This window comes from Plecotus auritus, assembly GCF_963455305.1.
Source record: "Plecotus auritus genome assembly, chromosome: 8".
NCBI lineage: Eukaryota > Metazoa > Chordata > Mammalia > Chiroptera > Vespertilionidae > Plecotus > Plecotus auritus.
In genome coordinates, this window is record NC_137782.1 from 174966966 (window position 1) to 174991369 (window position 24404).

Here is a 24404-nt window from a genome sequence, read left to right on the forward strand (position 1 = left end):
CCCTCCCCGGGCGGGTGAGGGCCACAGACGAGGCTCCCAGCCCCCGTCGCCCTGGGGCTCCCTGCTGCCCCCCATGCCCGTGCCTCACGTCTTCCCTCCTCTGCCGCCAGGCCCTCCGTGTCCCCGGCTCAGAGGTCTGCCCGTCCCGGCCTGACTGCCCGGCTGTCTGGGAGTGCCCACGTGGCCATCTGGGACATATTAGCACACAGACCCTCAGCCTGTGCGACGCGCAGACGCTTTCCGGGAATGGCCGCGAGGTGGGGGTGGGCCCGGGGGGGGGGGGGTCCTGCCGGGGAACAGCGCCCCATTGAGCTCCCAGACCAGACGTCTGCGTCCTCCGGGGCTCCCCGCAGCCGGCGAGTCTGACGGAGCCTTTTCATTGCGGGCGGCCGCTGGGAGAGGAGCCCCGCCTTCCGCGCGGAGCCTAATTGCGGGATGCTTCGCCGGGTGCCAAAGACGTCAGCGGCAAGTTGCAAACATGGACGCGTTTAAACAGAACCATATGCTACGCTGAAAGAAAGGAACCAGAAGCGAGCCCGTCGCTCCACCTTTCCCTGAACAGACGCACGGCGATGAGGCGACCAGGTCCCACAAGAACCGTGGCCCCGTGGCCGGCGGGGGGGGGGGGGGGCAGCGCCGTGCGGACGCGTCAGAACCAGGACAGAGGCGACCGGGGACACCAAGGCCTGGCACCCAGGCCTGAGGCTGGCGGCGCGCATTCAGCACCGGGTTCACGTCTTCCCGCCTCACCGAGGCCCCTGGGCCGGGAGGGAGGGGCGTTCGGTGGTGCTGTGGTCGGTCGGTCTGTGACCTTCCGTGGACGTCCGCTGTGTCCCTCAGGGTCACAGCCACAGGCGCGGCCGAGTCACCACCGTCTGTCACATTCCCACGCCCTGCCTTCCTGCCTGAAGTAACTTACCTGGAGAAGCAGGAGGAAATGGAAGGGGAAAGGTTCCAAGATTTATTTAAAAACAAAAAACAAAAACTGTGCCTTTCGTCCTAACCGGTGTGGCTCAGTGGCTAGAGCAGCCGTGGGCAAACTACGGCCCGTGGGCCGGATCCGGCCCGTTGGGCTGTTCTATCCGGCCCGCGGAGCCGAAAGAGCGGGGGGTTCTCTTGCTCTCCCCTCCGCTCCTTCACCAGCAGCAGTGTTAACATGGCAACGTCGGGAAACACGGCCGCAGCTCCTTCTTCTGAGTGGGCGGATTTATATCCCCATTCAGTAGAAGGAACAACCTCTCCATCTTCCAGAGGCTCCTTGGAATGCCCGCGGACGCGTCCCCCGACATCACCCTGGGAATGCGGAGACACGTTATCGTGGTGATGTAGGGAGACACGCCCCTGGAGAGCACAGGATCAGAGCATTAGCTAAAAAGGAGACCAACAACACTGTTCCCACTGAAGCTGATGTTTTAAAGACCAAAAACCTTCCAACCCAGTCTACATTGCCATCTACATCGACGTCCCGGGCATAATTTGGAAGTTGCACTAAAGAAAATGTTTCATTTACTGTTTACACATTTTGTTCTTTTCTATTTGTTTTAGTTTTAAATTATTTTATTATATTTAAGTTTAATTTGAAAGGCTTTTGTACCTTTCCTTTGTTAGGCAATTTTATTTTGCCTTTGCCATCTTCAATATAAGGTATGTTATTGTGCTATGATTCCTCCATTTTTTGAAGTTTCAAATTATAATAATTAGTGTTTACATTCTTCTTATTAAAATGTTTGAAATGAATAAAACTATTGAAATAAAAAAAAAGACCGTACCCTTTTATGTAATGATGTTTACTTTGAATTTATATTAGTTCACACAAACACTCCATCCATGCTTTTGTTCCGGCCCTCCGGTCCAGTTTAAGAACCCATTGTGGCCCTTGAGTCAAAAAGTTTGCCCACCCCTGGGCTAGAGCATCGGCCTGTGGACTCAAGGGTCCCAGGTTCGATTCCAGTCAAGGGCATGTACCTTGGTTGTGGGCACATCCCCAGTAGGGGGTGTGCAGGAGGCAGCTGATCGGTGTTTCTCTCCCATCGATGTTTCTGACTCTCTCCCTCTCCCTTTCGCTCTGTAAAAAAATCAATAAAATATATTAAAAAAAACAAACCTGTGCCTTTCGCTGGGCCATGAAGTCATCTTTCTTTACTCTAGTCAGCTCCCGTGGCTCCCGTTGGCTCGCTGTCCCCGGGAAGCCTGTCTTACCTCTGTCCGTCTCACCGTCGCACGTTCATGAGGGAAGTACGTGAACCGTGCTGAGGTGGCCATCGAGAAACGTAAGGGAAGGCAGCCTTTGTTATTTAATGTAACACTCTAGCTCATTAAATCCAGGGCTTAAGCAGGGGTCCTCAAACTGGCCCGCCGAGGACATGGATCCGGCCTGCCGGGGGCCGCTGCCTGTCCTGCTTAGCAGCCGATGCATCCCGGGCCCGCAGTGCGCATAGGAATTTGTTCATAGTTTTTTTTTAAACTGTAGTCCGGCCCTCCCACGGCCTGAGGGACAGTGAACTGGCCCCTGTTTAAAAAGTTTGAGGACCCCTGGCTTAAGGGATAGAGTTGCTTAGGATGAAACCAAATTCACTTAACACAGAAAGTGAACTGATTTTAGCAATATTTAGAAAAAAAAATGCACTGTACATGGGGAATGAAGACGTGGGGGAATATATACGTGAAGTTATTGCCTGATCATTGAGAACTGCGTGACTGTCAGGCGGATAACGCTCCTAAGCCCGCAGCTCTCCTGGGTCGGAGGCAGCGCGGTCCTCATTCAGAAAGAAAACAGGTGCTAACCAACCCCACGCGTGGAGTGCAGGGGGTGGCCTTGCGGAACACCACTGCTCAGTCACGATCGACACGGCCACGCCACGGGCTCAACCGTGAGCGTTCGCGCACGTCCAACCATTTATCTTCATTTCTTTATTTTTAAACGTTTTTTATTGATGTCCGAGAGGAAGGGAGAGAGGGAGAGAGAGACAGAAACATCCACGATGAGAGAGAATCACGGATCGGCTGCCTCCTGCACGCCCCACACTGGGGATGGAGCCCGCAACCCGGGCCTGCGCCCCGACCGGGAATCGAACCCGGGACCCTTCCGTCTGCAGGACGACGCTCTGTCCACTGAGCCACACCGGCCAGGGCTCAGCATTTATTTTTAGAACAGTGGAGTCTCGTCCCTGCGGCCACTCTCCACTCTCCACCTGAGCGTCTACAGCTGCGTGTCCAGCTCTCCTGACCAGGCCCTCCTGCAGCGACGCCAGCCGGGCCCACGGCCACTGCACAACTCAGCCCGGGCCACGGCCTGCAGACCCGGGACCCCGGCCTCCGGGTGACGTTGGCGGGGGTAGCGGACGAGGCCGGTGGGTCAGCGAGGACTCGCCGGTTGGTTCCCCACGCGTGAGGCGATGCTAGAGACGTGGAGAAGGTTACTGACGGATACACTGCCTCCTGGGAGAAGCGGCTCCCCAACCTCTCCTGACGCGCCTGCGTAAACAACGGGAACTCCGCGGAGGGAAGCGTGCGAACGAACCAGTGCCGCCTGAAAAATAGGCCCTTCCGCGCGTGGGAGTTCTCTAGCGACCGCCCGGCGGAAACCTCGCCCTCGGGAGGGGGGGGGGGGCGGGGGGCGCGAGCAAACGGAAGAGCGAGGCAGGAAATCCCGGTTCGGCAGCTGGACACGTGGTAGCGCGTTTGGCTCCCTCTCAGGATCGGCTTCCTCCCTCCGATGCCTCTCCTGTCCTCCTCCTCGGGGTCAGGCTTCACTCCCCAAAGGCCTCAGCGCCGAGGGGGACCGCAGCCAGGTGAGCCGGGGAAACGGCACCAGAAAACACCGAGAAAACAGCCCGGGCAGGTCTGCCTCCGGATCGGAGTCGGGGGACCATCGCAGAGGCTGTGCAAACGGCGTGCTGCACACACCTTCCCGGTCAAGGTAAGGGCTGCTTGTCCTCTGGGCTGAGAGACCTGTTAAAACATAAAACCCTGCTGGTTACAAATACACGGAGCGGCCGGATGATCGTGATCTCTGAACGCGTAACAATCTGGCCACTCAGTGTGTGTATGTATATATATATTAGAGGCCCAGTGCATGAATTTGTGCATGGGTGGGGTCCGGCCAGCCTGGCCAGGGGGAGGGGACATGGGCGGTTGGCCGGCCTGCCTGCTGGTGGAACTCCTGGTCGAGGGGACCATTTACATATTAGCCTTTTATTATATAGGATAGACACTGAGTGGCCAGATGATGATGATCTCTGAACGCATAATAATCTGGCCACTCAGTGTGTGTGTGTATATATATATATATACGTATATTAGAGGACCGATGCATGAATTTGTGCATGGGTGGGGTCCGGCCAGCCTGGCCAGGGGGAGGGGACATGGGCGGTTGGCCGGCCTGCCTGCTGGTGGAACTCCTGGTCGAGGGGACAATTTGCATATTAGCCTTTTATTATATAGGATATACACTGAGTGGCCAGATGATGATGATCTCTGAACGCATAATAATCTGGCCACTCAGTGTGTGTGTGTATATATATATATACATATATTAGAGGACCGATGCATGAATTCGTGCATGGGTGGGGTCCGGCCAGCCTGGCCAGGGGGAGGGGACATGGGCGGTTGGCCGGCCTGCCTGCTGGTGGAACTCCTGGTCGAGGGGACCATTTGCATATTAGCCTTTTATTATATAGGATATACACTGAGTGGCCAGATGATGATGATCTCTGAACGCATAATAATCTGGCCACTCAGTGTGTATATATATATATATATATATATATATATATATATATATATATATATTAGAGACCCGGTGCATGAATTCGTGCATGGGTGGGGTCCGGCCAGCCTGGCCAGGGGAGGGGACATGGGCGGTTGGCCGGCCTGCCTGCAGGTGGAACTCCTGGTCGAGGGGACCATTTGCATATTAGCCTTTTATTATATAGGATAGACACTGAGTGGCCAGATGATGATGATCTCTGAACGCATAATAATCTGGCCACTCAGTGTGTATATATATATATATATATATATATATATATATATATATATATATATTAGAGACCCGGTGCATGAATTCGTGCATGGGTGGGGTCCGGCCAGCCTGGCCAGGGGAGGGGACATGGGCGGTTGGCCGGCCTGCCTGCAGGTGGAACTCCTGGTCGAGGGGACCATTTGCATAGGAGCCTTTTATTATATAGGATAGACACTGAGTGGCCAGATGATGATGATCTCTGAACGCATAATAATCTGGCCCCTCGGTGTGTAAGAGCCGTGAAGAAGATGGAAGCTGGTGTCTATTCAGACTCTGTCGTCCGCTCTTAGAAACAGGGGTTCAGATGCCGTTTCTTCACTTTTAATCGTTTGAAATGGTGACGTCTCTGGGGCAACAGTGGACAGTTTCCGTGGGTGACCCGCCCCGAGGCGGTTAGCTAACAGCGTCCCCCTGCCTCCCCGGGACGAGGCTGTCGGTCCATAGAGCTTGGTGGCCGTTGCCTTGTTTTATTCTTGAGGACCCGCACTGCGCCGTCCGCGTCCCTGGGAGTTGGAGTTTATAAACACGGGGTGGGGGGGGCGGGGGGGGGCCGGCCTGGGTTCAGGACTCCAGCGACTCTGCTGTCCTCGCCCTCTCGTGGTGCGTCCTCCAGGGAGAGGGCCGGCTGCTGACTTCCAGGCCGCCTGCCGGGGCGAGAGACACAGCATCGTTTTGTTCCAGGTCCGAGAGCAGCAGGAGGGACCCCGCCCGTGTTAGGAAGACCCGGCAAAGCCCCGTCCTAGCTTATTGAGAATGTGCGGTTTCCGGAGCGCCGCGGAGAATTCACCCCCACAAGGCCTGCAGGGGGGGCCCTTATCCAAACCTTGTGGGCTAAGAGCGGGGCGGGGGGGCGGGGGGTGGAGGGTGGGGAAGGGGACAGACACCAAAACACAGACACAGTGTCCGTTTCATAGAAGTTTGAACGGCTGTTGAGCAGCGAACATAAATGATGCACGAGAGGCTCTCGCAGCGGGAAGGCAGGAAAGGGGCTTGGGGGGTAGAGGATTTGCCAGGCCGACGGCTCGTGTGAAGGCACCAGGGCGCCAGCCAGTGGCAGGCATGGGGGCGAGGGCTGACGGTGTGGCCTCGAAGCCGGCCTCAGCGCCACACCACGTGACCACCAACCATACTCCCGCCCGCCTGCCTCAGCCGCTGGTTGTGAGGGTCGCTTCTCAGGGTATCCACGTGTCTCTCCAGCAAAAGGCACAGGTGTGGGTGACGTGGATCTGCGGGACATGCCCTCACCAAGGGGCCCAGGTGGCGGGGAGGCGGGGGGTGGGGGGAAGCCCTCCGCCCGCTCTGTATACAAACAGGTGCACAGGTCCCCGCGCCTCCTGCGTGCCGGCTGCGCTCAGCACCCTCCGTCCGTGCCGCACAGGTGGCAGAGCCGGCGAGTGAGGACGGTGAACGCAAACGCTGGGGATTACTGTCCCTGAAATGAGGAATTCTTTCTGGCCCACGTACACCCTACTCCACATCCAGACTGTATGTCCAGGAATCACATACACTCTCTCACACACACACACACACACACACACACTCACACACACTCACACACTCACACACACACACACACTCACACACTCACACACACACACACACTCACACACTCACACACACACACACACACTCACACACTCACACACACACACAAACACACACACATACACACACACACACTCACATTCACACACACTCTCACACACACATACACTCACACACATACACACTCACACACACACACTCACACACACTCACACACACACACTCACACACACTCACTCACACACTCACACACACACATACACACAAACACACACACATACACACACACACACATACACACTCACATTCACACACACTCTCACACACACATACACTCACACACACATACACACTCTCACACAAACACACACACACACACACACTCACACATATACACATTCACACACACACTCTCACACACACATACACACACACAGACACACACACATACGCTCACACACACATACACACACACTCACACACACTCTCACACACACATTCTCACACACACATTCGCACATACACACACTCACACACACATTCGCACATACACACACACATACACACAAACACACACACATACACTCACACACATACACACTCACACACACACACTCACACACACTCACACACACACACTCACACACACTCACTCACACACTCACACACACACATACACACAAACACACACACATACACACACACACACATACACACTCACATTCACACACACTCTCACACACACATACACTCACACACACATACACACTCTCACACAAACACACACACACACACACACTCACACATATACACATTCACACACACACTCTCACACACACATACACACACACAGACACACACACATACGCTCACACACACATACACACACACTCACACACTCTCACACACACATTCTCACACACACATTCGCACATACACACACTCACACACACATTCGCACATACACACACACATACACACAAACACACACACATACACACACACATACACACTCACATTCACACACACTCTCACACACACATACACTCACACACACATACACACTCACACACAAACACACACACTCACACACACACTCACACATACACACATTCACACACACACTCTCACACACACATACACTCACACACACAGACACACACACATACGCTCACACACACATACACACTCACACACACTCTCACACACACTCTCACACACACATTCGCACATACACACTCACACACAGTCACACACACACACTCATACACACACATACACACACGCTCACACACACACACATTGTGATTGTGTGGCCATCTCTGTGGTTGAAGCCCGTTGAATAGCCGCCTGGACCCCCTTGATGCCTGCAAAGTCTGGGCGGTGGGCTACAGCTGTTGTCTCACCCACAGGCTCGCTGCGGCCTGGGGATCTGACGGGAGCCGTGGCTCCTCGCGAGAGGAAACTGTACATGGGACCGCGGGCCGAGGCGGCAGGCCTGGCTCTGCTGTGTGCCAGGGGGCTCGTTATTCTGCCCCCTCGAGCCCCACCGTCCACACAGGCCAGGGGCAGCCAGGGAGGGCCGGGTGCGCTCTGGGGAGAGCAGTCCTCCCCGTGGGGCTGCTGACAAATCAGACTGGATGCGGCCGTCAGCCCCTCACACGCGCTGCTCGCTGGCCAAGAATGTCAGCCCCCCCACACCTCCCGGCTCAGCGCCGTCTTCCTGACTCTCGTTCTCCAACGGGACTGAGCTGCGGAGACACCGCTCTCACCTGCGGAGACACCTGGGGAGGCTCCGGCTGCTCTGGGTCGCCCCCTCCCTCGGAGCACCCAGCTCCCTGCCCCCACCCCCCCCACACACACACAGCTTCCTGCAAGGCCCAAGCCCCGGCGTCTGGAGCTCCAGCCTCTGCAAGAGCGGGACCACCACCACCACGGGCATCGCCCTGCGCCGGGGACCAGCGCGGAGCCTCGCGCGTCCCAGGCCACCACAGCGTTCGCTCGGCGGGTGGGAGCCTGGTGAGTGGGTCCATCTAGCTTTGCAGCGGGCGGAGAACAGGCCCGTGTCAGCTTAAGGTGCGGTAGCCCCCACAGGCCAAAGAAGTAAGTTGACCGCCTCCTGAGAGCCTGCGTGGGGTCCAGCCCTTCCCCTGTCTGTGCAGCCGCCGCTCAGCGCGTGGGTGGGGGGACTGAGCCTCGGGGGGCAGCCCCGGCGTTGAGAACAGCGCCTCACGTTCCAGCTCTGCCCCCCCACCCGGGCAGTGGCATGGAAGCCCAGAGCGTCCCCGCAAGACCCGACCCGCACGCGGCACCAGGTCAGCCTGACCCAGCCCGAACCCCTCGGGTCCACCCAGGGCAGAGCAGCCGCCCCTTCTCGCTTCGTGCTCCAGTGACGGGCGGATGTGCTGCCGGCGTGCGCTCCGTAAACGCGTGTTCTTCCTGGACAGAGCGAGTCGTGGGCCGTGGGCCGTGGGCCGTGGGCCGTGGGCCGTGGCCCCGAGCAGGGCACGCGGCCACACAGACACAGCTCATCCACGTTCGGCTCCTTCGTCGGCCAACTTCCCGCCTAAAGAAAACGCATCGGCATCCTTGGACGCCCCCGACGGTCCCTCGATCACGAGACGCCGTTTTGCAAAAGCGACCCCCGTCCAGGAAGCTCGCCGCTCACGTCCGGGGGCTTTTCCCGTGTCTGTTCCGGAAGCAGAGGCGCCAGAGGCGCTGGGCCTGCCCTGGCCGTGCGCACGCGAAGCCGACCGAGCGCGGCCTGAGGCGGGTCTGGCCTTCAGAACGTGGCACCCACGCGGGTTCTAACGGAGCCCCGGGCTGCCTCCTCCCCTCAGGGAACGGGATTTCAGTTCGCCAACCAGGAGCCACAGCCCCGGACCGCGCTCCGCCGGACGCAGCTCCGCGCCGTGGTGAGACGGATGGTGGCCGGGGAGCCACTGATGGCGTTCCGTGGGCGAGCGGGTGACTGTGAAGGAAGAGCTTGTCCCCGTGGTGAAGCCGATTGAAACAGACTGAAACAGATCGCGTGCATTTCTTGTTTAATCAGCCCAGTAATCGAGTTCCTCTGGTTCAGATCTGCGTCTCCTCCCTCTTTAATCAAAGCTGCGGGCTCTGCTGGTCCTCACGCCGATGCTGTGCGGAGAGGACCTGACCGAGAAGCCTGTCTCTGAGCCACCCGAGCGCGAGGCACCGCCGGACACAGCCGTGGGCAAACTGCGGCCCGCAGGCCGGATCCGGCCCGTTCGGCTGTTCTATCCGGCCCACGGAGCCGAAAGAGCGGAGGGTTCTCTTGCTCTCCCCTCCGCTCCTTTCCTTTGAGTTTATATTAGTTCACACAAACACTCCATCCATGCTTTTGTTCCGGCCCTCCGGTCCAGTTTAAGAACCCATGGTGGCCCTCGAGTCAAAAAGTTTGCCCACCCCTGGAAAGTGACAGGTCCCCGGGCGCCCTCGGGCCGCGTCCTGCGCACGGAGGCCGTTTCGGAAGCGACGCCACGAGAACAACTTCTCTGCGTCTCGGAAACGACAGGCATCTCACGTCGCTAGCTCTGTGGTGCCGGGACCCCAACATGCAAAGGAGGCGGCCCAGCCCCCTAGACAAGGGCACCGTCGTCGGCGAGGATCAGCCGCCGTAACACGGAGCTCACGGTGGGCGGCGATCCCGACGACGGAGCCGCGGCAGACACGGGATTTCTGCGGTTCCCACGCGTCAGGACCTACAGGCCTCGCCGCTCACAGACGCGGGGGACGGGGCGGTCCACGCGCCCCCACAGGCGGAGCTCCCACCCGCAGAGAGAGCCGCGACCGGAGCCTTCAGCACGGGGTGGAGGGAGAGCGAAGCCGGCGGACGGGCGCTGCCCAACCCCACGCCTCACGCCGACGAACGCCCAGGTGGTCACACGCGGTGTCGGGGAGAGGCCTGGCCGCGTGGTGACGGAGACACAGACTGGACAGGGAGCCACAGCAGCGGCAGCTGACCGCTGACCCAGGGGCGCAGGCCATGCAGGGGAGCAAGGGCGGACTCTTCCTCACCCGGGCTGGGCCTCATGCAGGAAAGATGAAATGAATCTAGACCAGGGGTGGGCAAACTTTCTGACTCGAGGGCCACCATGGGTTCTTAAACTGGACCGGAGGGCCGGAACAAAAGCATGGATGGAGTGTTTGTGTGAACTAATATAAATTCACAGTAAAGGAGCGGAGGGGAGAGCAAGAGAACCGGATAGAACAGCCGGATCCGGCCCGCGGGCCGTCGTTTGCCCAAGGCTGATTCTAGACACAGACCCCGCCCCTTCACAAAAAACAGCTCCAGCTGGATCCAGCCCCAAAGGCATCACCTCAGACCCTACAATTCCTAGAAGGTAACAGCCACAGCCTAGGGGACCTCGGGGGTGGACGTGACATTTTGGGGATCGCCCCGGAGACCCCATCGATGGAGAAATAATCGATCAGCTGCCTCCATTCAAATAAAGAGCCGCTGTTCTGCGTGTACTGCTGTGTGTACCTGTGTCGGGAGAAGGAGCAAACCACCCAGCTCAGGGCAGGAGTGCCTGTCTGCACATTGGATGAAGGGCTGTCGCTATGGGAAACACACAAAACGCTCTCAAAACGCAACAATTAGGAGACGAACAACCAGGTTTAAAATCGGGCCCGAAAGCTGAACACACACCTCGCCCAAGACGCTGTCCGGAGGGAAGGGGCCCTGAGAAAAGGCTCCCCGTCCTGCGTTGTCAGGGAAACTGAAACAACAGGGAGACGCCCGTCCGAGTGGCCGCCACCCGGAGCCGGCAGCGCCCAGCCCGACGTTTACGCCGAGCGGCGGGCACCTCGCCCCTGCCGGTGGGAACGCAACGGTGCAGCCACGCTGGGAGGCAGCCTGGCGTTCCTCACCGAACACCCTGCTCCTCCCTGGCGTTCCTCACCGAACACCCCGCTCCTTGGCACCCCGCCCCCGGCCCCGCTCCTCCCTCGGCACCGAAGGTGATGGGAACCCTCTGCACGGCGTCCACGCGGCTTCACGGGCACCGGCCAGAAGCTGCTGAAACGTGGAAACACCGAGATGTAACGAGCGGTCTGGTCAGGCCGTGGACCGTTACCCAGCACGGGAAAGCGTGAGCATTAAGCCATAGAACATGAAGAGCGCATGGAAGACCCCTAAAGGCCTGTCGCCAAGTGAAGGAAGCCGGTGTCCAAGCACATGAATTCTGGAAAAGGCAGGGCGGTGGAGCAGCAGCATCAGTGCTGCCGGGGGAGGGGGGAGGGGAAGGGAGGGGGAGGGGAGGGGAGGGAGAGGGGGAGGAGGAGGGAGGGGAGGACAAAGAGAAGGGGAGGGAGAGGGGGAGGGGGAGGGGAGAGGGGAGGGGAGGGGAAGGGAGGGGGAGGGGAGGGGGAGGGGAGGGAGAGGGGGAGGGGGAGGGGGAGGGGGAGAGGGGGGAGGGGAATGGAGGGGGAGAGAGGGGGAGGGGAAGGGAGGGGGAGGGAGAGGGAGAGAGGGGGAGGGAGGGGGTGGGGAAGGGGAAGGGAAGGAGAAGGGGAGGGGGAGGGGAGGGAGGGGAGGTGGAGGAGAAGGGGGAGGGGGAGGGAGGGGAGGGGAGGGGAAGGGGGAGGGGTAGGGGGAGGAGGGGGGAGGAGGGGGAGGGAGGGGTCGTGAGTAGCCACAGCACACGGGCTCTCAGGAAAATGAGAAGACTCTCGCACTGTGGTGGACACATCCGTCGCACACCTGCCCAAACCCGTAGAATGGACAACAGCAAGGACCATCGTCAGTGCGGGTTCGTCAGTTGTCGATGCACCAGCTGTGGGTGTTGCTAGTGGGGGTGCCTGTGCGTGCAGGGAGTCGGGGGTGCATGGGACCTCTCTGTTCCTTCCTCTCAACCTTGCTGTGAACCTAAAAGGGCCCTAAAAAATAAAGTCTATGAAAACCAGCAGCAGAGTGTGGCCCCGTGCGGTGAGGGAGCCGGAGGGGAGATGGGTGTGGAGAGGGGATGAGGCCCCGGGGGGCCCTGACCGCCCCCATCCCCGAGCGGCCTCCTGGCCCTGCCTGAAACCGGGCGCCTGCTCTCCACGCCCCCAGACAAACCCGCATCAGAGAGACGATCGCTGTTTGCTGAGCCCCCAAAGTGCGGGGTTCTGTTAGACAGCAGGCCGGGGTCAGGGCTCTTGGTTCAGATCAGCCAAGGTTCCCTGTGGGATCTCACCCGGCCGGCGGGGCTCAGGGCTGAGCGTCGACCTAGGATCCAGGAGGTCAGGGTTCGATTCCCGGTCAGGGCACAGGCCCGGGTTGTGGGCTCGATCCCCAGTGTGGGGCGTGCAGGAGGGAGCCGATCCGCGATTCTCCCTCATCGTGGATGTTTCTCTCTCTCCCTCCCTCCCTCCCTCTCTGAAACCCATAAAATGTTTTTTAAAAGAAAGAAACGATTGAGTGGCTTTGACGTGCCGCTCGACTCGGCCCTGAACCAGACCCCTGGCCCCGGATCGCCCTCATGACTCCCCACGGTTTCCACACATGCATGGGCCGCCTCCCCCAGCTGCTGCCTGTGCGGCTCCCGCTTCTCGGTGCACGCGTGTGGGGCGCAGGCGCACGTGGAGTCCGGGAGCAGCTTTCTGCGGGAGCTGAGCATCCTGGTTATAAGCATCTTGCTTCCGCCTGCAAACAGCCTCCTGGGCCTCGGGGGAGGGGACGGGCGCTGGCAGCCGAGTGTTCCTCTGCTGGCCTGGCCTGCGGGCTCAGCGACAGACCGACAGACTGCCCCGCCTCCCTCCTGGGGGAGCCGCCCTCCTGGGGGAGCCGCCCTCCTGGGGGAGCCGCCCTCCTGGGGGCCTCCACCCCCCGCAGAGCCACCCATGTGCCAGTCTGGCTGCACGCCTCCCCCGGCCGTCTGGGGAGACCTGAGCCCTTCCTGAGGGTGGGGCTCGCCCAGTCACTGAGCCAGTCCCGGGGACACGGCTCCTCGCAAGAAGCTGAGACCCTGCGTGGCAGGTGATGGGATATTTGGGGGAGACGGGGATCCCTGGTGCATTTGCTCAGTGGAGCGAGGACGCCACGGTCTCTGTCGATGACCTGGGGGAGGGGGGCGCAGAGCGGAGGAGGGGGAGTAGAGGGCAGGAGAGGCTGTTAGTAGAGGCTGTGAGTAGAGGCTGTGAGTACAGGGCAAGAGAGGCTGTGAGTAGAGGCCAGGAGAGGCTGTGAGTAGAGGCTGTGAGTAGAGGCCGGGAGAGGCTGTGAGTAGGCCTCTACTCACAGCCTCTCCCGGCCTCTACTCACAGCCTCTACTCACAGCCTCTCCCGGCCTCTACTCACAGCCTCTACTCACAGCCTCTCCCGGCCTCTACTCACAGCCTCTACTCACAGCCTCTCCCGGCCTCTACTCACAGCCTCTACTCACAGCCTCTCCCGGCCTGGCCCTGGGAGAAGCCCCTGGTGCCCACGAGGCAGTGGGATCAGCAGGAGATCCCCCCGAAAGAAGGCAGAACCCCTGTTCGCAAGGCCCAGCCTCCATCCCTCACAGCCGCTCGGCCCCAGGCTCGGCGCACTCTGCACCCAGCGCGAGACCAGTCCCGCTGCAGCCACACCGAATCCGGCCCGCCCCGCCTGCTCAGCGAATTCTCAGAGCCCCGGCTCCCTGCGGCGCTGGCTGCCGGCCGCTCGCTGCTCACGCGCTGCTGGAGGAAAGGCCGCCGCCTCCCTGGCTGAGCGGGAACGAAGCCACTCAAAGCAAGCCTCACGGATCCGTAGAAACAGGGCCAGAAGATAAAGCTGGAAATAATATAAAATGCAGGCTTACTGCTAAAATTTATCTGTATTGTTGGAAGTATTACAGACGTCCCCTTTGTGGGCCCCCCCCACTGATGCCCTGCACCCTGCACCCCCCTCCCAGGCCTTCACCACCGGGCTATGCACATATGCATATAAGTTCCCTGGTTCATCTCCCCCCTCCCCCCCCACTCCCACCTCCCCTGTCAGATTCCTCAGTCTAACAGTGGTCGGCAAACTCATGAGTCAACAGAGCCACATATCAACAGGACAACGATTGAAATTTCTTGTGAGAGCCACATTTTTTAAACTTAAACTTCTTCTAACACCACTTCTTCAAAATAGACTCGCCCAGGCCGCGGTATTTTGTGGAAGAGCCACACTCCAGGGGCCAGAGAGCCGCAGGTGGCTCGCGAGCCGCAGTTTGCCGACCACGGGTCTAGTACACAGGCGGTGGGAAGGCAGACTGGTGCGGCCACTGTGGAGAACAGTATGGCGTTTCCTCAAAAGTTAAAAATGGAACCCCCACTTGACCCGGTGATCCCACTTCTAGGAATATTTCCGAAGAAACCCAAAACACCAATCAGAAAGAATGTATGCACCCCTCTGTTCACAGCAGCGCAATTTACCATCGCTAAGATCTGGAAACAGCCCACGTGCCCCCCAGGAGATGAGTGGGTGAAAAAGCTGTGGTACATTCACACCGTGGAATACTCTGCGGCCATAAAGAAGAAGGATCTTCTGCCCTTTGCGACAGCGTTGGGGGGCCTGGAGCGTATCATGCTACATGAGATGAGCCAGTCAGAGAAAGACAAGGATCACATCCTCGCACTCGTAGGCGGAATCTAATGAACAACATAACCAGGGGTCCTCACACTTTTTAAACAGGGGGCCAGCTCACTGTCCCTCAGACCGTGGGAGGGCCGGACTATAGTTTAAAAAAAAACCAACTATGAACAAATTCCTATGCGCACTGCGGGCCCGGGACGTGTCGGCTGCTAAGCAGGACAGGCAGCGGCCCCCGGCAGGCCGGATCCATGTCCTCGGCGGGCCGCCTGTGGCCCGCGGGCCGTCGTTTGAGGACCGGTGAAACTGACGAACAGATAGATCCAGAGGCTTATCTTTTTAAGAACCAAAAGCAAAGCTTAACCATCAGGCCCTCGGGTGCCTGAAGACCCACCCTCGCGAGGGGATCCCGAGGGACCTTGCTGGCACACATGGACCGGAACGATTTGCAACGGGTGGATGCAACGCTCACTGCACATCCGCTTCCCCGTCCTCACAAACAAATGGATGCAATGCTCACTGCACATCCACTTCCCCGTCCTCACAAACAAATGGATGCAATGCTCACTGCACATCCACTTCCCCGTCCTCACTAACAAGTGGATGCAGTGCTCACTGCACATCCGCTTCCCCGTCCTCACTAACAAATGGATGCAGTGCTCACTGCACATCCTCTTCCCCCGTTCTCACTAACAAATGGATGCAGTGCTCACTGCACCTCCGCTTCCCCCGTCCTCACAAACAAATGGATGCAGTGCTCACTGCACCTCCACTTCCCCGTCCTCACAAACAAATGGATGCAGTGCTCACTGCACCTCCGCTTCCCCCGTCCTCACTAACAAGTGGATGCAATGCTCACTGCACATCCGCTTCCCCGTCCTCACTAACAAGTGGATGCAATGCTCACTGCACATCCGCTTCCCCGTCCTCACTAACAAGTGGATGCAATGCTCACTGCACATCCGCTTCCCCGTCCTCACAAACAAATGGATGCAGTGCTCACTGCACCTCCGCTTCCCCCGTCCTCACTAACAAGTGGATGCAGTGCTCACTGCACCTCCGCTTCCCCGTCCTCACAAACAAATGGATGCAATGATCACTGCACATCCGCTTCCCCCGTCCTCGCTAACAAATGGATGCAGTGCTCACTGCACCTCCGCTTCCCCGTCCTCACTAACAAGTGGATGCAATGCTCACTGCACCTCCACTTCCCGTCCTCACAAACAAATGGATGCAATGCTCACTGCACATCCGCTTCCCCCGTCCTCGCTAACAAATGGATGCAGTGCTCACTGCACATCCGCTCCCCCGTCCTCACTAACAAGTGGATGCAATGCTCACTGCACATCGTCCTCACAAACAAGTGGATGCAGTGCTCACTGCACCTCCGCTTCCCCGTCCTCACTAACAAGTGGATGCAATGCTCACTGCACATCGTCCTCACAAACAAGTGGATGCAATGATCACTGCACATCCGCTTCCCCGTCCTCACTAACAAGTGGATGCAATGCTCACTGCACATCGTCCTCACAAACAAGTGGATGCAATGATCACTGCACATCCGCTTCCCCGTCCTCACTAACAAGTGGATGCAGTGCTCACTGCACACCCGCTTCCCCCGTCCTCACTAACAAGTGGATGCAATGCTCACTGCACATCGTCCTCACAAACAAGTGGATGCATTGATCACTGCACATCCGCTTCCCCGTCCTCACTAACAAGTGGATGCAGTGCTCACTGCACACCCGCTTCCCCCGTCCTCACTAACAAGTGGATGCAATGCTCACTGCACCTCCGCTTCCCCCGTCCTCGCTAACAGCTCAAGCTGTTCAATTGCTGACAGAGTTGCCCTGAAATCACATTTGCTCTTTCCCCTCAAAAGGAGAATCACCGATGCCGTCGGCGAGGTGAGGGCCGGCGGGCCGCGGTCGCTTCCCACAGCAACATCGCTCTGAAAACAGTGGCAAAGGCCCCGTCGGTGGGCTGGGCGCCTGGCAGCGGATCCCGATTGCCCGTGTTTCGGGGAACAGCGACTCGGCCAAGGAGGTGCCCGCCTGCGTGGCCCGCGCGAATGTCGACCATGTGCAGCGTCCCCGAAGGAAGCTCCTTTCGCCGAGGGGCCGGCTCCGTCCTTCGCCTGTAAAAAGGGTTGGCTCGCAGGCCGAGTGGGCCCCGTCTTAGTAATTTCCCAAACAGAGCGTTGGGTCTGGCGACCAGGCAGCGCGTTTGGTAACGTCCGGACAGCCCCACTGGAACCTTCCGTGGCAAACATTGGCTTGGCTGGCGAGAACGCTCACCCGGGCCTTTATCTGGAGACCTGCAGGGAGGCAAACGGTGGATTTCGGAGAGCGGGGATGGATGTCCGAGGATCTCCCGGATGGCTCCTGGGGTCCGCGCACACAGCGAGGGTTTATCTTTCTCCCCCCGCCCACCCCACGGAAAAACGCCTTTGACCCTTCTGTGGGGGTGTGTGCTTTTTTGTGTGGCCCAACTGAAAACTGGTTACAGAAAGCGGCTTTGTAAATAGTTTCTAACCGATGTTAAGGTGTTTTCTACATTATAGGTTGTATATAGGGTGTCCCCAAAATGTGTATACACACACTTTGAATCATCGTAAAGGCAGTGTTTATTAAATGCAGTTCTTTTTCCAAATGGAGTGATCAGCTGTGAGTGTGTATACATTTTATTGGGATACTCTGTATGTGTGTGTGTGTGTGTGTGTGTGTGTGTATAATATATACACTCTATATACTCGAGGCCTGGTGCACAAAATTCATGCACAGAGGGGGGGACCCTCAGCCCGGCCTGCACCCTCTCGCAGTCCGGGACCCCTTGGGGGATGTCCGACTGCCGGTTTAGGTCTGATCCCTGCAGTCAGACATCCCTCTCGCAATCCGGGACCACCCGCCTCTAACCGCTCGCCTGCCTGCCTGCTCAGTGCACATCTTAGCAACCGGTTGTTCTGCCGTAAGGGTCGCTTAGGCATATATACATACACACACACACACACACAGACACACACACACACACACATATATAAAGAGAGAGAGAATAATTGTAAAGGTGGTGTTTATTAACATACAGTTCATTTTCTAAATTGAGTGATCAGCTGTTAAAGTGTGTATACATTTTATTGGGATACTCTGTGTGTGTGTGTGTGTGTGTGTGTGTAGAGAAAGAGAAACACACACAGAGACAGAGAGAAGGAGAGAGGGGGACACCTCCCTCCCTCCTCCCCTCTGGGCGTCTGGAACGCCCCCCCCCCCCACCTTTCAGGAAAGGGCTCCTCGGGGGGGCGTTCCCTCTCCGGGAAGCCTGCCCACTTCTCCATCCCCCGTGATCCCACACGGCCTTTCAGTATCACTCGTCACGTGAGGTTTTGTCCCCCCGCCCGCCCCCAACGGTGGGCGTGGCCGCCGCGTGCTCTGTCCCAGGCACCCAGTGGCCCAGCGCAGGGACCGCACGCGTCTACGGCATGGTGCTTCCTCTCAGACTGAGATAACCAGCCATGAGTGGGACCAACCACGTTTCCATGACCACGTACCCGTCCTAAAGTCAGCCCCAGTTGGCCATGCCGAGGGGACGGGGTGGAAGGTGTGCCCCCCGTGGCCCAGCGCGTTAGGAGAAGGGCCCTGCCTCCATCTCCTCAGAACTCTCAGCGGCACCTTCCCGCCCTCACTCCTGGCTGCCTTTTCTTTTTAAAAAATATTTTTATTGATCTCAGAGAGGAAGCGAGAGGGAGAGAGAGAAACATCAGTGATGAGAGAGAATCACCGATGGGCTGCCTCCTGCATGCCCCACCCTGGGGATCAAGCCCACAACCCGGGCCTGTGCCCTGACCGGGAATCGAACCCTGACCTCCTGGTTCCTAGGCCGATACTCACCCCCTGAGCCACGCCGGCCGGGCAGTATCAGCCTTTCAGTCCCATCCTGGCCACACGCTCAGGGCCTGCCTGGCCAGTGACGCTGTCCATCGGGAAGTGACTCTGAACCCCATGCTTACGGTAAACTTGCTGCCTGGTTTGGCTCCAAAGCGGCGATCGGCCAGGTCTGTGCTGGCTCCCGTCGGTAAGTCCCCCCGGCATCTCCACGGAGCCCGAGTCCCCCCCGCATCTCCACGGCGCCTTCCCAACAACCAGCGGCAGGCGAGGAAGCTGGCGTCCCTGGCGTGAGCGTCCGTCGCCTCCAGACGCCGCCCCGCGCCCACGCCCGGCGGCCCAGCTCCCTCGGCGCAGCCCCGATGGCCGTTCCCACGCGTAGCGCCTTCGGATTTGTGTGATTATCGGGATGGTTTTCAGAAAATAGAACCCGATGGTCCAACATGCAGTGAATTTTTAGATTTTTTTTTAGAGCGGGAGAACGGGAGAGAGAAACATGGCCGTGAGGGATCCCGCCGTCCGTGGCCCTCCGCATGCGCCCTCACCATCCGTGGTCCTCGAGCTCACGGACAGGGAGACGGCCAAGCAGATGGGCGGGCCCGCTGCCCCTTCTGTATGCGGGCGGGGGCGGGTGCATGTTCGCAGGGAGGCGTGGGCTGAGATTGGGGGGCCTGAGGCCCGCCCAGGCCCCTCTGGCTCAAGTCCCTGCCCTTCCTAATGCCAGGAGACCAGGCAGCCCACCGCAGGCCCTCCAGCTTCCCGCCACGTCTCCAGCGAGATGGAGGCGGAGACGGAGGAGAAGAACAAGGCGAGAGAGAGAGAGAGAGAGAGAGAGAGAGACAGAGAGGGAGCCAAGGAGAGAGATGCCAAGGAGAGAGATGCTGCCCCAGCCGCCCCCCCAGGCCTGCTCCCCGAAGAGGCCACGTGGCCGGGGCTCCCAGGGTGGCGAGCTACTCAAGGGCACATACTTGGCACTCCCAGCGGCGGCTGGCCCTCCCCGGGGGCACGGGGTGCGGCCCACACGGGAAGGCCGCTCGCCCTCCGGGACGGCCGGGCCCGCGGTGGCAGCGGTGTGCCCGCCCTGGGAGCCCCCTGCAAGGCCGCCTGGCCCGGGGGTGGGCACAGAGGCCTCCGACTGGCACCGGCCAGAGCTCCCGGGAAGGTGCCGGCCTCCGTGCAGCCGCCGCCCCTGCTGGATGTTTCCCCGGCTGGACAGCAGCGGCGTCTCCCGCCGGCTCAGGCCCAGGCCGGCCCCTGCGCCCCGAGAGAGGCGGGTGGGGGAGCGGGGAGCTCCGTGTCCACGCCACGTGACAGGGACAGACACCCGCTCCCCCTGGGACCCACCGGTCGGGCAGCTGCAGGGCATGCTGGGAAAACGTGATGGGCACCCACACCCCGTGCCCGCGGCTGGATGGGGTTAGAGGGAACGGTGCCCAGGGAGCTGCTTTGTGGCGGGGAAACAGCACTAGAATGTTCCGTGTCCGCGGTGAACACTGAGGGGCGGGTTCGGGAGGCGGGGTTGTCCCCGTGTCCCCCGCGGAGCCCGCTCCAGTGTCACAGGGCGCCGTCCTATAGGCCTCCTGCTCCCGAGTGCGCGGGAGATGCTCTGTCAGTCCCCGAAGCGGGGCGCCCATGACTCTTTTTTTTAAAAAAAAAATACATTTTTATCCATTTCAGAGAGGAAGGAAGAGGGAGAGGGAGAGAGAGAGAGGAACATCAATGATGAGAGAGAATCACTGATCGGCTGCCTCCTGCACGCCCCTACTGGGGTTCGAGCCCGCAACCTGGACACGTGCCCTTGGCCGGAATTGAACCCGGGACCCTTCAGTCCACGGGTCGACACTCTATCGACTGAGCCAAACCGGCTAGGGCCGCCTGTGACTCTTGAACCCGCAGAGGCCCCCCGGTGCCGATGGTGGCATTGGGGTCACGGAGAGGCGGGGGGGCAGGAAGTGGCCGGGGGGGACGTGAGGGAGAGGAGGAGACGGAAGAGGGAAGAGGGAGGAAATCGTAGCTGCGGAGCCCAGGACCGGGTCTGGCCCTGGCATGGCATCCGGCCCGCACGTGGCCGCTAGGATTCAGCACGAGAGCGGACAGAGGTCACTGAGGTCACCGTACTCTCCTTTCACAGGGACAGGCGATGGGCCCTTTAAGTGGATAAATAGCGGGGGTGGGGGGGGTGGGGGGAGGAGGAGATCCGCAGCGAAGGAGAGAGCGGCTCCCCACCAGCTCGTTTCCATGGCAACTCGCAGTGGCCAAGCTCATCCCGCTGTCCGTCACCAGCACCGCCCCGCCCGGGGGAGGGGAGAGCCAGGGAGAAGGGCGCTTGGCCAGAGTGCCGCCCACATCGTTCACGCACACCAGGACCTGCTGCCCCGCACACCACGGACAGCGGAGCTGAGGGGTGATGTGGCTCCCGGGAAAGGGTCCCACAGAGCCCACCCTCCTCCCACACAGCCCACCCTCCTCCCACAGCCCGCCCTCCTCCCACAGAGCCCGCCCTCCTCCATGCAGCCCGCCCTCCTCCCCGCAGCCCGCCCTCCTCCACGCAGCCCGCCCTCCTCCACGCAGCCCGCCCTCCTCCACGCAGCCCCCCGCCCTCCTCCACGCAGCCCCCCGCCCTCCTCCACGCAGCCCCCCGCCCTCCTCCACACAGCCCGCCCTCCTCCACGCAGCCCGCCCTCCTCCACACAGCCCGCCCTCCTCCACACAGCCCGCCCTCCTCCCACACAGCCCGCCCTCCTCCACACAGCCCGCCCTCCTCCACACAGCCCGCCCTCCTCCCACAGCCCGCCCTCCTCCCACAGCCCGCCCTCCTCCACACAGCCCGCCCTCCTCCCACACAGCCCGCCCTCCTCCACACAGCCCGCCCTCCTCCACACAGCCCGCCCTCCTCCCACAGCCCGCCCTCCTCCCACAGCCCGCCCTCCTCCACACAGCCCGCCCTCCTCCCACACAGCCCGCCCTCCTCCACACAGCCCGCCCTCCTCCCACAGCCCGCCCTCCTCCACGCAGCCCCCCGCCCTCCTCCACACAGCCCGCCCTCCTCCACACAGCCCGCCCTCCTCCACACAGCCCGCCCTCCTCCACACAGCCCGCCCTCCTCCCACACAGCCCGCCCTCCTCCATGCAGCCCGCCTTCCTCCCACACAGCCCGCCCTCCTCCATGCAGCCCGCCTTCCTCCACACAGCCCGCCCTCCTCCACACAGCCCGCCCTCCTCCACACAGCCCGCCCTCCTCCATGCAGCCCGCCCTCCTCCACACAGCCCGCCCTCCTCCACACAGCCCGCCCTCCTCCATGCAGCCCGCCTTCCTCCCACACAGCCCGCCCTCCTCCATGCAGCCCGCCTTCCTCCACACAGCCCGCCCTCCTCCACACAGCCCGCCCTCCTCCACACAGCCCGCCCTCCTCCACACAGCCCGCCCTCCTCCATGCAGCCCGCCTTCCTCCCACACAGCCCGCCCTCCTCCATGCAGCCCGCCTTCCTCCACACAGCCCGCCCTCCTCCACACAGCCCGCCCTCCTCCACACAGCCCGCCCTCCTCCATGCAGCCCGCCTTCCTCCCACACAGCCTGCCCTCCTCCATGCAGCCCGCCCTCCTCCACACAGCCCGCCCTCCTCCACACAGCCCGCCCTCCTCCACACAGCCCGCCCTCCTCCATGCAGCCCGCCCTCCTCCATGCAGCCCGCCCTCCTCCCACACAGCCCGCCCTCCCCCCACACAGCCCGCCCTCCTCCCACACAGCCCGCCCTCCTCCATGCAGCCCGCCCTCCACGCAGCCCACCCTCCTCCCACACAGCCCGCCCTCCTCCGTGCAGCCCGCCCTCCACGCAGCCCACCGCCCTCCAGCTCTGGTAGAAATGCCTCGGGCCCTTCAGACAGAGGCGGGCGTGGCCTTCCCGTCTGAGCCCTCTAATGGCTACGATTTTCTCGACTTGCAAGTGACAGTAAAAGTCACTGATCGGGTCCCTGGGATGTGCCCTGAGGATGCAGGCTCTGGGCTGAGGCCTCCCCTCTGACCCCGGCTCCAGGGAACACCAGCAGGAGAAACAAAGGCCCACGATCAAAGCTGGAGCGGGGGCGGGGGCGTGGGGCGGGGGCGTGGGGCGGGGGCGTGGGGTGTGGGATGTGGGGCGTGGAGCGGGGGCGGGGGGCGGGGGCGTGGGGCGGGGGGCGGGGGCGGGGGGCGGAGGGGGGGGCGGGGGGTGTGGGGTGTGGGCCCTCCTCCCGTGCCCGGCGGAGGCAGGTGGGTGACTGCAGCGACAGGACTTAGGGTGCTTCCCGGAAGCAGAGGCCTGAGACAGTGTGAGGGGGTGAAAGGCAGCAAGAAGGCCCAGAGGCCTGGCTCGGGGCTGAGCATCCACCTGTGACCCAGGAGGTCGGGGTTCGATCCCTGGTCCCGGCACAGGCCCGGGTCGCAGGCTCCGTCCCCAGTGTGGGGCGTGCAGGAGGCAGCCATCCATGATTCTCTCTCACCATTGGAGTTTCTCTCTCTCCCCCCTCTCCCTTCCTCTCTGACATCAATAAACATCGGTGTTTTTAAAGAGAACGCTGGATACCCGCTCTGCGTCGAGGAGTGCGCTGCTGGGCGGGATGGCCTGCCGCACGGGGCCCCGGCTCTGTCCGCTGGGAGGCCCGGCGCTCCGGGCCCGCGTCCTCCCGTGGCGTCGTCCAACCCCGGCTCCTCTTGTTGGAAGCCAAGCGGAGGCGCCTGCATCTCCCCCCGCGACTGAGCGAGGGCGCCGCTGCCTCTGCGTGAGCAGGACGGGCGGGCCGGGACCCCCTCACTGCTTCGGGCACCGCGGCCTCTCCCGCCCCCAGGAGCTAGAGAGCAGTGACTCCTTGGCGCTGAGACACGCACGTCCGTAGCATTTCTGAACCGGGTTCGTCTTCTCGCCGACATCATGATAAAGCGATAATAAATGTAAAAGGCGCCGGGCGGAGCAGTGACTATCCAGGGGTGGGCAAACTTTTTGACTCGAGGGCCACCATGGGTTCTTACACTGGACGGAGGACCGGAACAAAAGCATGGATGGAGTGTTTGTGTGAACTGATATAAATTCAAAGTAAAGGAGCGGAGGGGAGAGCAAGAGAACCGGATAGAACAGCCGGATCCGGCCCGCGGGCCGTCGTTTGCCCACGGCTGGTATGTACAATGGCACATACTTGTGTCTTTGTACGTGCAAGTGTGTGTGTGCATAGAGGTCTGTGCGCACATGCGTGTCTGCAGGTGCAGGTACCGATACGTCCGTGTGAACGGGGAGAGAGACAGGCAGGCTGCTGGGTCCTGACGCGGAGACGGCCCGGGATTGGGCCTCAGGCACGGAGACTACGCCGACGGTGGCCCCTGCAGCCATTTACCACGTGCGGACTCTGTGCCCGCCCTCCACGGGGGATGCTCTGACCACACGG